This window comes from Pogona vitticeps, chromosome 6 (genome assembly GCF_051106095.1).
Source record: "Pogona vitticeps strain Pit_001003342236 chromosome 6, PviZW2.1, whole genome shotgun sequence".
Classification (NCBI taxonomy): Eukaryota; Metazoa; Chordata; class Lepidosauria; order Squamata; family Agamidae; genus Pogona; species Pogona vitticeps.
This window is the reverse complement of record NC_135788.1, coordinates 35,040,431-35,051,349: the sequence shown is the minus strand read 5'-3', so window position 1 is coordinate 35,051,349 and position 10,919 is coordinate 35,040,431. Positions and strand designations below refer to the sequence as shown.

The following is a 10,919-nucleotide window of genomic DNA, read 5'->3' as shown; positions in this document are numbered from 1 at the left end:
TTGGGAAATCAATAAAAATGTATTGTGTGAAATAAAGCTGCCCATTTAGTGGGAACATATTCTGGATATGTTTTAGAATATCCTCTGGTCCACGTGAGCATGCTGGATCGCCTGTGATTTGGTTACCTGTCTGTGGAGCCGAAGGCTGAAAGATCGATACCCCACTGTGTTTTCCAGGAGAAGAGTCAGCCTGTATAGTTTTGGACAACCTGTATAGTCCCAGAATGCCCCCAGAAGAAGGGAACGGTAAACCACCTCTGAGTACTCTATACCTAGAACACCCAAGAAAGGCTTGTTGTAAGTTGGAATTGACTTGATGGCATGTAATTGTTGTTTATTCCAACTGATTTCTTTTGAGGTCGCCTTGCGAGAGTACAACCAAGTTTCTGGTTCACTAGAAACAACAGTGGAGGATTTGTAATATTGTGGTAGCTACTTCATTGAGTGCCAGCAGAGTGTTGCAATTTAAACTTGCTATCCAGCCATTGGTGACCATTTTCTCTGCTGGTACACACCACCACTAGTGATTGCTTCCATTGAGGTCCACCACCACCACCTTTACCCCCATCTGTTTCTTAGTTCCTGTTTACCTATCTTCAAATACCTTCTTATCTGAACAACAATTTCACTCTGGGTGCTTAGGATGGCCAACTTTTAGAACTGTCAGTCAAACAATGATTCTAATGGAAGCCTCATCTGAAATATTCATGTCTGGTTTGTTTTTCCCCTCTTCCAAGTGAGATTGATTCTTGGGTTCCTCCTTGCTATCTCCAACAGAAAAAACAGCTGGGTAATGGTTCATCTAATTTTGCACATACTGCTTTAAATAATATGTACCATCCCTCATTTTTTTTACCACTTACTCAGCTCCCCAAAAACTTGGAATCCATGAACAAAAGTACTACACATTAATTTGCTTTTTATGCTTATCTTCTCATTCCACTCTCGAAACCTTAAAAATCAGATGATGAAACCTGGACAGCTGTAACTAATGTGGCAGGTTTAGAAATGAACAAGATTAATAAAAGTGACCCATGTTACTATCTGATGCATGAAGTAATAACCTTGTTTAGAAGGTAGAATAAATGGGGCAGGGAAATGGGGGGGGGGAGAGTAAGAACTGCAGTTACATGGGAATGAAATTGAGTAAAGTCTGTGATAAAGCAATTAATGCTTAAATGTATACAAAACAAATAAATCGCTGAATTAGCACCTAGACTGAAAACCATCTTTTTTATGTTCAGACACAATTTATCAAGAAGTTAGATGCCATCAACGTGAAAATAGAAAATCATTCTGTACCCAAAGATCTAACAAATCATAACATCTTTAGGCACCACAAGACACTTCAGTTTTTTTCCAAATTAGCAGCATGTGCCACTCACTGTGGAATTTAATTATCCCTCTCAATCATATCCTTAGAAGCATCACAGGGTTCATGCAGACAGAACATTTGTTGCTCTGTATGTACCCAAATATGTTCTATGATACTGGCATTTTCCTCATCATCCAGAAGGCGGAAGACTCAAATCGGTACAGCGATGAGGAGTGATAAAAACCCTGGCTTTCCAGGTATTTTTTTCTTAACCCACCTCTAGCTGGCAGGGTTTATTGTTTGTTGCTTTGCTGAAGAGGAACACTATTTTCTAGAAGAGAAGAGGGCCTTTAGGAATGACTAGATCTTCCTACTAAGATCTGCACATGTCTGGCACAAAGAGAAGCATTTAAAACAAGCCCCGACTTCATGAACCCTCACAGGCTAGAATCCCAAAGGACCACGTGTGGTTTAAGAACATATCTCTGCGCAGAGAGATGTCCTCTAGGGCCAGGCCACAGTTCCACCTACTTATGATAGTTACCATGAAATATTGAAAAGCAAAATGTGTAGTCTGTGAAGACCGAATTTAACATGCATACAAAACACAGGCAAATTAATGGCAACTGTCTTCTACATAAGAAAGGAACAGATAAAAGATACAATATTGTTTGCCCTTTGTTCTAAGCAATGAGGGTGGAGGCACAGAACAGAATGCCGGGCAGACATGACTATCCCCCATTGCAGTTTGATCTAGTTATTACCGTCACCTTGCAAGGGGAGGTTGAAAGATAAGGTTACAAAAACCTCGCTATGTAGTCTACTACTGATAACATGTGCACTGTGCGTGTACGCTGACACAATGCAATCGTATTTAATGCTGATGCCAAGACCATCCACCGCAAGGCCAGCTGCTGCACAGATAAACGTTGTTTTATTATCCCTTTAAAAATGAATAGACGGACAGATCCCTATCCAGATCCAGCAGTCAACTGGTGCTCTGTTCATCTCCTCGTGATACGTCCGGTACCCACCCTTCCCATGTAAGAATGAAGATCTCAAAGAAAAAAAAAACAATCTGAACGGTGAATCCAATCATCCCTTATCTCTGCGAAGATAAGTGAGACACACAGCGACCCACACCCTTTGGCAGGACCTCGCCTTTTACCCAGCTGTCATAAATTTTGCTTCTGGAGGGAAAGGGTGGGCGGGGTGTGTGTGGAAGAACCCGGGGAGGCGTGGCCACAGCTGTAGTGGGCGTGGTCATCTGTAGTGATAGACAGGCCCAAACAATGGGTTCCCGCGTTGTGGTGGAGGCGAGCTGGTGAGGCGGTCGGATTCGCAGGAAGGAGCGCGCAGGCACCCCGAGGAGCTGTGAGTAAAGGGAGGCGCGAGGCGCCGTTCCGGGGTGACGCCGCCACAAGTGTACAGCTTCCCCGGCCTTTGGCGGGAAGCGGGGTGGGGATGGAGGGCTTTTTGTCCCTTTCCCTGGCTCGCTAAACTCTAGTCGCGCTTTCCTCTCCTTTCCGGCTTGACGCGCTCTTTCGTGGCTCCGACGCCCAGCCCAGCGGTTCTGGCCAGAGGCCGACCAACACCCTCCCGTGTAGCAGGGGACCTTTTGAGGGAGAAGGGTGCCCCTCACACGGTCGCGTGTCTCTCCCTTTTCGTTTCTCATGGCCATATAAACCAGCCTCACGCATGCCTTTATGTTCCTCCGCCGCCTTCCAAGAGTCCTGAGGCGGAGGCGGCGGCTGCAGCTGCAAGGGAGCCAGCCAGGCAGCCGGCGAAATGGCTCCTCTCACAGCCCTCCTTTGTTACCGCTTCCAGGCAGCTGGCATTCAGAAGCGCCCTCCGTCCCTGAACCGGGAGGCCCTCTTACGCATAAGGATTGTTGAGGCACGGCTCGAGCAAGAATTTGCCGTAGGCCGGCTGAACGACATCCAAGGCCTTGTCACATCCTGTAGCAGTGAGTTCCACATGCGAACAGTGATGCTCTCCGGAGCGCTTTTGTATTGACCTACTGGAATCATTATTTATGAGGTGACCTAATATTCGGAGAGTCATCCAAACACACACACACAAAGCTGCTACACAAACTCTTGCTAATTTGTTTGCACTATGCAGCTGCTACACTAATAAACAACAACAACAAAACCACCCTGGGCCTAATTTAGTCTGAAATACTGTTGTTTCAGTATAAGCTGAAAAGTCAGACATTTTGTTGTGTTTCTGTAATTGGCTCTGTTTCCTCAGGGTGGGGCGGGTATAAACTTAGTGAGATATGACCAAACTGAGGTCCCACTGATTTCAGCAGCCGTGCTCCATGACCAGTTTTTGATGACTTTATGCATATTTGTAAGTCGTTTTATTACAGAATGATTACATAGAGCCATTTAGTTGGCTTTGATGTCTCTGTGTAAGTGTGTATTGCAATACCTTCTCCAGTTGCATTAGGTAGTATCCTCATCCTTTTAATCTGCTAAACCCCTGCCTATTTATGCAAATTATTTTAATTACCTTGCTGTAATTTACAATCTGTTTTTGGTGTGATTGTATTTGTGTGATATGTGAGCCGTTTTGTTTTCCCTTTGAAAATATCCAGCAGTATATGTAAGAAACTGAAAAGCTACAATGTTAATAAACTTATTGTTCTACAAAGGACTACTTCTTGCTTTGAGATGTTAAAAAAATCTTTGATTAAAAAAAACTACAGGGACTTTCACTCAAATGACCTCTTTTGTGTAAGTGTAGCAATGAGGTCAACTTACAAATAGGATGTGATTTCGAATGATATGAATTGGTCTTCTGGAATAATATAGCTAATATCCTGCACTGCTTACCCAACTAAGAAAGCTGCCAAACAATTTCCTATGCTTGAATTGACATTTTATTATTTTAGTACACAATAAATTTGGCACAATCCAACCAAGTCTGAGCACATGTAAGTCTCATCAGTTACAACAGGAGGGAGAAAGGCATCTGTTTAATTTTCTAATTGAAATCAGTGAGATGAAAAGTCCTTGACTTTGGTTGGTTTGCGCACTGGAAGGATAATATCTCATGGAAAGAACTGTTGGTGGTGAAGCACAGCGATCCCATGCCCCTGTTCTTTCAAGGTTTAAAAATGAATCTTTGATTAGGTGATTCACAATACTCTCAGCTCCACATCTTGGAGAGGCATTTCAAATCAGAATATTGACTTAGATGGGCAATATTATGACCCGATATAAGACACGTTCACTGTGTCTTTTTAAATGGTGCCTAATTTAGACCTTTGTATCTGCAAATAATTTTAGGAAAAGGAAAGCTTCCTTTTAGTGAAAATGAGAGTTTTGAAGGGCTAGTTTGTTGAATGTGTAGAGGAATGAGTAAAAACAAATGATTGTTGAGAGTGTAGGTCATTTTTCTGTGATTTCCCTTCCAGTATAGGTCTGATCCAGAGAAATTTTAGGCTAGCAGCTTGCCTTTTCATTCCTGCACACAAAGGTTACTCCACCAAACAGATGGTTGGCACTCCTAGTTTGGCAGTGTTGATAAGTCATGTGGGTGGGGATGTATATGTAATTGGTCTCCCACCCAAAACAGATGATTAGAACAGAGGCTGCTAACCCTCTGGCAAAGCAGTGCCTTCAGTTCCTCAAGACCCACAGCGTCTCTTCTTAAATGTAAGATTTCCAGCAGCCCATCCTAGCTCTGCCTTGAGCACATGGACCAATTCTAGAAAAACACCCCGTCTCATCTGCTTCTGCACCTCAGTGATGGTAACTGTATTTATTTGCATCTTATTTGAAGAATTTGATTTTTATAAATTATGAAACTGAAATCACTATATGGTGATATAAAAAATATCTATATTCTTCCCAAATAAATAGTTCGTACACATCTCACTGAAAGTCAGAGGAATTATTTTCTGTTTTTGATTATTGCAGTTTAATTTACTAGCATACTCTACCATTTAATCTGAATATGGTTTAAATCCTGTTGAACAACACCGTGTGATATTAATGTTTAACTTAAAATTTTGTATCTCCCCCCCCATACACATTTCCAGACTTTCCAGATATCCATCCCTTTCAACACTTTGGGATCCTCAAGGTGGGAGAAAGTGTTGGTTCCCAACCACAACTGGAACAGGCAGCAGTCATTTTAGGACATTAAAGTCTCCCCCATCCTGACACTCCCAAATTTATTTCATTTATATATTTAAAATATTCTTATTACCTCCCCCCTTTCTCCTTAAAAAGGATCCCAAGGCAGCTAATAACATTAAAAAACAATGTTTCAAAGATAAAAACAGTGACAACAAAGGTTCCCTTTGACAATTTTTGTCCAGTCGTGTTCGACTCTAGGAGGCGGTGCTCATCCCCATTTCCAAGCCATAGAGCCAGCGTTTGTCCGAAGACAATCTTCCATGGTCACATGGCCAGTGCAACTTAGACATGGAACACTGTTACCTTCCCACCAAAGTGGTCCCTATTTATCTACTTGCATTTGCATGCTTTCGAACTGCTAGGTTGGCGGGAGCTGGGACAAGCGACGGGCACTCACTCCGTTGCGTGGATTCGATCTTACGACTGCTTGGTCTTCTGACCCTGCAGCACAGGCTTCTGCGGTTTAGCCCACAGCGCCACCATGTCCCTATATAAAAACAGTACGTATACAAATATTTCAAATACTCAAACAAATGCTGGTAAACAAAATCATTAGCAAAAACAGATTCAAAGCAATAAGGCACAACACTGCATTAAAAAAAAACCTTTCAGACAGCCGATCACTAAGGGAAAGCCTGTTTGAGGATAAAGGTCTCCATCTGTTTATGGAAAGAAAGCAAAAATGAGGCCAGCAAAGATGGCCTCTTATGGGAGGAAGTTCCAGAGTCTGGATGCAACAACAGAGAAGGCCCTCTTCCATGTCTCCAGCAAATGTGCCTGTGAAGAAAAAGACTTCCGCTGATTATCTTAATTGCCAACAAGCTCATAAAGGGAAATTTCCCCAGGTCAGAAGGATTACCTAGGAAGCCTTAGAGCCTAAAAGGAATAGGAATCTTTAAATTAAAAATTAGCACCCATGAATGATGATGCCATCTGCTTTATACACAGAGAGTTACTTAACAGGGTTTCAGCTAATATATCATGTATACAGTATTCAAAAATGGTCATTTAAATGTGACCAGCTTCAAGTGGAAGCCTTGTTTTATCATTTTTTGCAGTAAACATTCTATGAACTTCTAGTTAAGTTCAGGAGTTTACATCAGCAACAAAAACAATAACCTACCCATGGATGTATGAGTGATTTGGAGGGGTGAGTTTGAAAAGCCTGTTCTTTTGAATTCCAGTGCATTTCAAAATTAAGGGGGCGGAAAAGAAGAAAAGGAAAGGAAGGGGAATGCTCAGGAAATTAAAGGGGGAAAAAACCCTGGATTTCCAAGGGCCATACAGAAACAATGTTGGAAGACAATCATCCACTACTTAATTCCTCTTAAGGCAGGGGTGAGCAATTAATTTCTATAGGGGGCCACATGAAAAATCTGAACTGTGTTCGAGGGCCAAACCAACTTTACTTAAAAATAAAATGAAACAGTGATGTTATGATTGTTTTTATTTTAAACTTTTTAATCCTCACAAATACTAAAGAGGTTTTTTGCAATATGTTAAAGAGAAGCATGGGACGTGGTGGTGCTGTGGGCTAAACCACAGAAGCCTGTGTGCTGCAGGGTCAGAAGACCAAGCAATCATAAGATTGAATCCACGCAATGCAGTGAGCTCCTGTTGCTTTGTCCCAGCTCCTCACCAACCTAGCAGTTCGAAAGCATGCAAATGCGAGTTGATAAATAGGTACCACCTCAGTGGGAAGGTAAAACGGCGTTCCCTAGTCATGCTGGCCATGTGACAATGGAAACTGTCTTCGTAGCTGGCTCTACGGCTTGAAAACAGGATGAGCACCGCCCCCTAGAATCAGACACAATTGGACTAATATGTCAAGGGGAACCTTTATCTTAAAGATAAGCAACTGATCAACTTTAGACAAAAAGCTATAAATGATTTTGATGTTCAACTTGTTCATTGAGAGAAATCCAGTCTGGCTTGGGCTTGAACAAGTGCTTGAACACTGAACTGGAGCGACAACCGGCGGGCCAGACAGGCACTTTGCCCAGGTCTGTCTTAAGGGGTTCTTACTGGCCTGTGCTAGAATAAAATTTAAAACTATTTTAGCCCAAATTGCCCTTGTAGAAGGCTGTAGCTTTGTGGCAGATCACATTTTTGCATGCAAAATACTCTGGCAACAATCTGTCGATAGTCTCCTTTCTGATACCCTGTCTAGCAGCTGCCAAACTGTAAATAACATTATCTAAATGGCCTTTGCTTCAGGCAGCTTCACAAACAAAATCTTACATTCTTTTCATCTAAACATCTATATGTTTTTATCTAACTGATAGTTTATAACTGGCGTATATCTTTAGTTTCCTTCAAGGAACTCAGGATGACATAGATGGCTAACTTCTTCCCTACTTTAACCCCTGACCTACCCTTTGAGGTAGGATGTTCTAAAAGAAAGATGATTGGCCCAAGTTCACCTAGTTTCATAACAAAATGTGGAGCTGGAACTTTCAAGTCTCAGTATCCACTATGCCTTCTTGCCTATAATTTTTTTCTGGTCCAACCTCTTGACATAGTATGACCAAGTTCATTTTAAATTCACAGAGGAGCAGCATTGGGCCAGGATGATTTGAAGGATCGCTTACTCCTTTAAACATGTCTTTTAATAATCAGAATCCTTGTCCTGTGTTCATTCACTATGGGAGGCACAGCCAACAGTAATGCGCAAATAGGCTTTCACAGTGATGGCACCCTTATTGTGGAATATCTTTAAGAGAGGATCAGCCACCTTTTTTGTTATTGGCTTTTAAAAGGTTTTAACAACATATTAACTTTACTGGCTGTTTCTTTCAAAATAAAAAGCAGTTCTTCCTGTTTTAAATCTAATCTTTACTGTATCATTATTTAGGATGCATGTGAAATACTTTGCAGAGAAATGATCTGGAAGTTGAGTCATTAGTTAAATTTGTTAGTGCCACTAAGTTTACTTCACATCTTTTTCACTCACACCCCTTCCTTTGTCCATCTAAGGAGCCTATTCACACCACGGGGAAGTGAAACTAATGTGGAGGATATATCAGGGATCCTCTACAAACTCTCCATAGACTGAAGAAGGTACTTGGATGGGTAGCAAAACTTTTCAGCCTTATAGGAAAGAAGCCTAGTTGCCACAATTCAACTTCCAGATAACCTCATCTGGATGATAGAATCTTCACAGATATTTTACAGAGGAGAGAAGCTATGGTTCCATAAATAATCAACAACCTTTCTGATCCCTCATACACACTTTATGCAAAACTGGTTTCTAGGGTGCACTTTTGTTGAGCAGTTGCAGTTTCTGCAGCCAATGAATGCAGCCACTTAGTGGGGCTTTACAATTTAGTAAATTATTTGATAAAAATATAAGTAATTACAAACTCACAAGTAGCAGGCAATGCTGCCTTAGAGGAGGCTCTCCTTCCTCTTCTTCATACACTTAGGAAGGAATGGGTCTTCTGGGAGGGTGCCTGCTCTTGTGACATCTGTGGTATTTCAAACTAAAGATGGTTTTTCTTCAGCTGCTTGTGTTCTGTAAGGTGCTCGTTTTCAGAAAAACAACTACATATGCAGCTCAGTCAAAACTGACATAATTAAAGATCAGTTTTTCTACCCAAGGAGCCTCTGGAAGCAGAGGGACTATCCAAAACACAAAAAGCCCAAGTGAGAAAATGAATCCAGAAGTGGCTGCTCACCATTTCTAGAATTTTTTTTTTAATTAAGAATTTTTTTCACTCTTTTAGTATTAAACATTGCATGGAGGGCCCTTTGACTTACCTTGAAGGTGTACCACAGCTTCTAGAGACTTCAGTGGACTGGGTGGGGTTGTTTTTGTTGGTTGTTTTTTTTTTTAATGAGCCTAAAGGACGCAAAAAGAGTCTTGAGACCTCACATGTTCCCTTTGCTGCATGTTGCTTGCCCTTGCCCTAGAAGGAGGCAGGATTTCTTTCTGAAAAAGATCACCCTGCAGAACAGATAGCTGACTCCGAGGTTATGCATGCTATGGCAAATTAGATGCGATAGTATTAGTCAAACTGTTTAATTGTTTGTAGAGCCTGGAGAAATTACTCTTTTGGTCTATAGGTACTATGGTTCCTTGTTCTGGTCTCTGGATCACACATGGGGGTATTTCTGCATCTGTGCAAATCTCATCGGAACATTCTAGAGCTCCAAGCAAAAAGGCCAAAAGGGCAGCCCTTCTCCCTGCACCTCGTGGTTATCCCTTGGTTTTCTTTAGCTGAGGAAACTTCTTGGTGTTTTTTCTACAGCCTTTTCCCCCAGTTATGTACCTCAGATATTACCTTTGTCCATCATCATCTTCCGTTGTCTTTGTTTCTTTGCCTCTCCAGCCTTCTGTGAATTTTCCCCCTGAAAGAAGAAGTTAGTATTGTGTTCATCATCTGCAGCCTCCCGCCTTTTTATGACCCCAGCGGTCCCTTTCAAAAAATGCATCGTATGCACCAAGAAAATCCCCCTCACCGATGGACATTCTAAGTGTTTGTATTGTCTTGGTGAAGGACATGAAACCCAAACCTGCCAGCACTGTTGTCAATTTACAAAGTCATTACTAAAAACTGACAGTCCCAGCTCAACTTCCACCTCTGGGAGAAGTTGTTGCAAGCTATAGGGTCCCTTCCCTAGCAATCCTCCTCTGTTCCACTGGTATCCATGTAAGCATAAAGAAGCCTACAAAGTCTTAACCTGGGTAGGAAATCAAAGCTGAAGCCCAGAGCCTCAAAGGGTAATTCACTGGCTTCAGGAAAATCTTCAGACCAGCCACCAGCAGCTAGCTCTCCTCCCCAGTCTGCAGAGACAGAACAAGAAGAGCTGGTGTGCCTTGAGTCTGCTGTGGAAGAAAAGACCATGCCTCCAGGCTTCGTCCCCAACTTTCAGCCAGTTTCCAGAATGGACTTGGCTTACTCGATATGTGCTTGGTAGGATCTCCCACAACCAGGAAAGCCCACATTCCAAAACCCAGCATCCCCCCTAAGAGCAAACAACATCCCCACTGTTCATCTTCTGAATCAGTCTCCAGCTTGGAAAAAAAAAACCTGCATCACATCCGAAGAGTCTATACAAGATCCACCACCAACAGGAAATCAAACAGGATCTGATGTGCCTGCTCTTGTATTTTTACAGTTTCATGCCCTATCACTACCTGGGGCCAGAGTGGCATTTATCCCAACCCTTATACGAATATTCTCAGGTGCAGCAAGAGAGGTATCCAAACTCTCTCCAAGGTATGCCACTGTACACCCCAATGCCACCCTTCTGTTATGGGAGCCAGGAATCAAGGCCTGATGCAAGGGCATGGCAACTCCAAGTCAAATCCAATGGAACATGAACACAGGTCCGGGTAGCATCTGCGCAAGACAAAGTAAGCAGACTGGCAACTTGCCACCTAAACATGAATCACACTGCTTGGTATTGTGATTGCCACTGGATGACAAACCTCACAAGGGTCTTAAGAG

General features: G+C 42.3%; 1 protein-coding gene across 2 annotated transcripts in view; it reads left to right on the top strand.

The window, feature by feature from the left end:
* Positions 1-2,555: 2,555 nt before the first annotated feature.
* Positions 2,556-10,919, top strand: part of GSDME (gasdermin E) — a 34,835-nt gene continuing 26,471 nt past the window's right edge. Inside the window, exon 1 of one of the 2 annotated variants that reach the window (XM_020780983.3) lies at positions 2,556-2,689. The gene's annotated coding sequence lies outside the window, so the exon portion shown is untranslated. Of the gene's footprint in view, positions 2,690-6,031; positions 10,826-10,919 lie in introns of those variants that run through there. The other variant, XM_078377202.1, reaches the window with a different exon arrangement.